This window comes from Cervus elaphus, chromosome 22, assembly GCF_910594005.1.
Source record: "Cervus elaphus chromosome 22, mCerEla1.1, whole genome shotgun sequence".
NCBI lineage: Eukaryota > Metazoa > Chordata > Mammalia > Artiodactyla > Cervidae > Cervus > Cervus elaphus.
The window spans coordinates 20,273,848-20,279,802 of record NC_057836.1 but is presented as its reverse complement, the minus strand read 5'-3'; positions in this window follow the sequence as shown (position 1 = coordinate 20,279,802).

Here is a 5,955-nt window from a genome sequence, read left to right as displayed (position 1 = left end):
ATTCATTTTGCTGCCCAGTAGGAACTAACACCACATTGTAAAGTAACCATACTCTAATAAAATTAATTTTAAAAAAGTAAAATAACAAATATATAAGATGAATAGATTCTGGGGATTTGCTATACAAGTTGGTTGCTAAGAGACTAAATCTGAAATATTTTCCCACCATAACAACAACAACAACAAATTTGGTGATTCTATGGAGTGATACATGTGTTTCCGAAGCTTATTGTAGTACTCATTTCATAACATATGTGTGTAAAGCATCATATTGTACACCTTAAATGTATAGAACATTATATATCAATTATATCTCAATAAAACCTGTGAGAGGAAAAAAAAATAACTGTTGGTGGTTTCCTTTTATCACCTAAACAAAACAAAAAACAAAGAGAAACAGCTAATACAGAAAACAAGGTCTCTCTACCCTTCTTTTTTTCCATGTAAAGTCAGGCTATAAACTCTCATTTGACTGGAAACAGACCCTTTCGCCCACTGACAGAACAAGACAAATATTAAATCTTATTTCTTTACTTTCTTCCCAGATATTTACCTTCCCACAGTTTGCTGCCCTGGGGAGCTTAAAATTGTTTATTTTTGTTCTAATATCTCTCTACAAATTTCTTGTCCTTTGTGATGCTACATAACCTGCGCTTCTAAGTCCTCACTACTCTTCCATTTAGGTTTCCCCCAAGTGATGTGCACTGCGTGTGTTAGTAAACTTCTTCTCTTGTTAGCCAGTGCTTGATTCAAGAGACCCACGTGAAAACCAAGGATAGATAGAGGCCAAGTTTTGTCTTCCCTGCACTAGTTTTGACCTCTGATGAAAAGAGAAAGCAAAAGTCTCCATTGAGCATTTGTAATCACAAATCAGCCCTCTTTTTTAGTTTATAGCTCAAAGTCCACCTGACAGCGAAGCCCAAGAGTATTGTATTCAAAAATGTATTTAAAGTGTTCAAGGTGAATAATGGTCTGCCTACTAACAACACTAATACCTTCCAAAAGAAAGCAGCTTCAATCCACTTATCAAAAAATTTTGAAAAATAATCTTCCAGATTTCTTGGACAAAGGCAAATATTGAGGAGGGGGAGTGGGGAATGATCTAAGAGAGGAAGAGAGAGAACAAATATGATAATATTTTAACATAGAAGTAGTCTGGATAAAGGATATATATGTAAGTGTGTGCATATACTTTTTCAGGGGTTTTTTGTGTGTCAAAATGCCAAGCTAAAGGAAACAAACACCCCTGCAATCATCCTTGAAGTCCCTCTTTCCCTTTCACACCACATCTAATATATCAGTAAATCTGAACACTGCACATATATGCATCAGCCTTCATTTCTTATCACCTCCATTACTATCAGACCTGCTGCTATTGATGAATTGCCAAAAATTGATTTTCCTTAAATATTTTTATTTTACCTTAATCTTTGAAAGATATTTTTACTGGATATGGAATATTATTTTGGTAGGTTTCTTTTTTTTTTGTCATTTTCAAAGTGAAATAGCATTAAATTCTGCCTTCCATTATTTCTGTTAACTACTTGGATTACTGATGTTCTCTTTCTCTGGTTATTATTGGTATTTTTCTCTCCATCTTTGTTGTCAGCATTTTGACCACAACATGCCTTGTGGTGGGCTTCCCTGGAGGCTCAGGGGTAAACAACCAGTCTGCAATGCAGGAGTCGCAAGAAATACAGGTTCCATCCCCGGGGCCCGAAAATCCCCTGGAGGAGGGCATTGCAACCACTCTGGTATTCTTGCCTGGAGAATCCCATGGACAGGTTGGTGGGCAGCAGTCCGTGGTCACAAAGAGTCAGACATGGCTGAAGAACTCAGCACATGTGCCTTGGTATGGTTTTGCTTTTGTTTATACTGACCTGAGTGGGCTACATTTTGTTTTGCTGGGACGATGCGGGGCGAGGAGGGTGTTACTGGTTCCATTCTTTTTCTACTCTTGCCTCATGACTGGTTCTATATAAATTTGTCTTGTTGAGTATCTGACATGTTCTGTTCTTCTATCGACCTGTTTTTCTTTTTCTACTTCATTTTGTCTCTATGCTTGAGTTTGTGTATTTTTATATGGACCAGTCTTTGAGTTCACCAATACTGTATTTTCCATTTCAATCTGATCTTTAATTTATCCCCTGAATTTTTACTTTCAGATATAATAGCTTTCAAATGTCCATTAGGTTGTTTTTGGAGACAAAAATTTTTTCTGGTGATGTTCTTAACACATCTTAATTACATCTATTCTTGTCTATGTTTTTTTCATAATTTTTTAACACATTTTTCATAGTATGGGTTTCCCTTCTGGCTCAGATGGTAAATAATCCACTTGCATGTAGGGACCCGAGTTTGATCCCTGGATTGGGAAGATCCCCTGGAGAAGGGAATGGCTACCCACTCCAGTATTCTGGCCTGGAGAATTCCATGGACTGTACATGACTGAGTGACTTGGCTACTGGCTACTATCACACTATAGAATTATTTAAAGTTCTAGACTGGTAACACCACTTATGAACTGTTTGTGTATTTGACCTCTGTGTGTGTGTGTGTTTGTGTGTGTGTGTGTATGAATGTATGTGTATAGATTGTTCTTGATTATTGATAATATTTTCCTACCTTTTTGGAAGTCTTATGATTTTTTGATTGTATGTCAAATACCATGTATAAAAGAATCACACTGGTCCAGATGAAGTTATCTTTCACCATAAAGTGACTCATCTTTTAATTTTCTCTAAAGTGGATAGGGTGAGAATGTGTCACTTTAATTAGGGAATTAGAGGGATTAAGTTTGAGTAATACTATAGTTGTGGGCTTCCCTGGTGGCTCAGGTGGTAAAGAATCTGCCTGTAAAACCTAGTTCAATCCCTGTGTTGGGAAGATGCCCGAAAGATGGGAATGGCAACCCACTCCAGTATTCTTTCCTGGAGAATCCCATGGACAGAGGAACCTGGTGAGCTACAGTCCATGGGGTCCCAAAGAGTCAGGCACGACTAAGTCACTAAAGCTTTCATTTTCACAGTTATTTTATCTCTGTGATCTATGAGAAAGTCAGTTCTTCTCGACTTATTTTCATTTTAATTACTTCCCATCTTACTACACACAGCATCAAAGTTTGGCTGATATCTTGAGGGTCTTACCAGTCAGGTATGTAAGATCCTACTATTCTTGGACTTCCCTGGTGGTGCAGTGGATAGGAATCCCCCTGCCAATGCAGGGAACATGGGTTTGATCCCTGGTCCAGGAAGATTCCACATGCCATGGAGCAGCTGAGCCTGTGGACCACAGCTATTGAGCCCAGGCTCTAGAGCCTGCAAGCCACAACCACTGAAGCTTGTGTGCCTAAAGTCTGCTCCAACACAAGAGAAGCTCCCACACTGAGAAGTCAGTGCACTGCAACTAGACAACAGCCCCCACTCTCTGCAACTAGAGAAAGGCTGTGTGCATCAGTGAAGACTCAGTACAACCAAAAATAAATAAATACATAAAATAAATGTTTAAGAGTCTACTATTCTTCAGCTTCGTCATCTCCTCCCCACTTTTAAACAGTAAAATCTCCACTTCATTTTTTTTTTTTCTTTTTTTGTCCTGAAGCCATGCCTTCCTTCTACTAAAGGACACACTCGTGCTTTTTAACTGGCTTTTTAGCTATTCCCAGACTCATTGTCACAGGTGTGACCTTGGTGCAGGTCTCCAATCTTGGTGCACTATTTCATCCATGGCTTCTATATACTGTATTTTGTTTGTTTGTAACTCTTTCTTCTGGTTAGTCTTTGCTTCCTCAACAGCAGGGAAACTTTGGGAGGTTTCTCTTTTTTTTCCCCTCAGAATCTTTTGACTTTGTTTCAAAGTCTTCTCTCAGTTTTATCTCAGACTTGAACAAACGGCTTGTGGGAAAGGTGACAATTTGAGGACCTTCAAATCTCTAATATTGTTATTCTAGTCTATGTAACCACTGAAAGCTTGTCAGTTTCTCTTTCTTCGGTCATAGGCTGTCTGCTTTGGCTAAGATCTGATTCACACACACACACACACTGACACACACACACACAGAAGCAACAATGGCAGATTGATAACTAATGCTCCCTATTCTGGAATTTAAACTAATTTAATATGGGAGACCTGGGTTCCATCCCTGGGTTGGGAAGATCCCCTGGAGGAGGGCATAGCAACCCACTCTAGTATTCTTGCCTAGAATCCCCATGGGATTGCAAAGTGTCGGACACAACTGAGCTATTAAGCACAGTAATCCTTCTGTAGACCTTTAAAACCCTAAAAATGTATTTAAAAAAAATTTTAGAGTCTTTCCTTCCCTGTTTTGACTTCTTTTATCTACATTATATCTGGAAGCAGAAATGTGCATTTTGAGTTTTATATTACCATATCCTCCTTCATTTCATTGAGTCTTTCCTAGAATAACCATTTTAAAATTATTATTAAATTTGTACTACTATATTTGTTTGAACTAGAAATTTTATTTTGCTATATTTTTAGAGGAACTGTGCTCCTTAGGTATCTAATAATTTTTGTCTGTGGCCCTATGTCATCTGGTGGTTGTAGCAACCTTGTTCGTGGTTGTGTATGGATTTAGATTCTCTGTTCTATCTTTTTTAAAATATCAATTTTTATTGGAGTAGAGTTGCTTTACAATGTTGTGTTGGTTTCTTCTGTACAAAAAAATTGATTCAGCTAAACATAAATATATATCCCCTCTTTTTTGGACTTCCTTCCCATTTAGGTTACCACAGAGCATTGAATAGAGTTCCTTGTGCTATACAGTAGGCTCTCAAATCTTGGGTGAGTTTAAAGATTGAAAATACCCTGAAGAAGTCAAGAATTGCTCGCAGTTTTCAAAGATTTGTGTTTTCTGGTTTTTTTCCCTCCTCTAGGATTATATCAAACAGCTTTCCCCTTCCATCTCTGGGATTCAGTCACCCTGATCTTCATTCCACCTGCTGTTTGTTTCTTTTTTGTCTCTGCTGCTGCTGCTGCTGCTGCTACCAAGTCACTTCAGTCGTGTCCGACTCTGTGCGACCCCATAGATGGCAGCCCACCAGGCTCCCCCGTCCCTGGGATTCTCCAGGCAAGGACACTGGAGTGGGTTGCTGCTGCCTTCTCCAATGCATGAAAGTAAAAGTGAAAGTGAAGTCACTCAGTCTTGTCCGACTCTGCGACCCCACAGATTGCAGCCTACCAGGCTCCTCCGTCCATGGAATTTTCCAGGCAAGAACACTGGAGTGGGGTGCCGTTGCCTTCTCCTTTTGCCTCTGAAATACTCTTAACTGCCGGATCCTTTCTCTTTTCTTTTAATAAAATTATTAATTTCTCAGCTCTCCATATCAGGAAGTTCTTCACTAAATTCTCAGTCTAGATCAAATTCTTTGTTATAATCTGACAACTACTTTTTCCCTTTTTCACTATCTTTTCCCCCATTCTAAGAACTTATTTTATTTATATTATGCATCTATCAATATGATAACTTTACTAAGGTATGTCCTTTCATTTAGTTTGAAAGCTCTATGAAAGTAGACATAGTTCTTTGATTTGTACAAATGTGGATCTCCAGTCTTTAAAACTCAGTGCCTGACCAGTGACAGGAAAAAAATTCTTGTTTATGAATGAAATAAGTACTATTTATTCTACTCCAGCTGAGACTATCCAGTTTCATTCATTGTATTGATAATTTTTGTGGCTAACAAAGTTTTAACATCTCCTGGCTCTCTATAACCACTTTTAACTCTATTTTCTAGATTATCAAAAATGCATTTTTCTTTGAGATTCATTTTATGAGACAATTTTATCTTCTTCAGTTCAGTGTCCAGCTATTTGTGACCCAATGAACCACAGCATGCCAGGCCTCCCTGTCCATCATCAACTCCCAGTGTTCACCCAAACCCATGTCCATTAAGTCGGTGATGCCATCCAACCATCTCATCCTCTGTCTTCCCT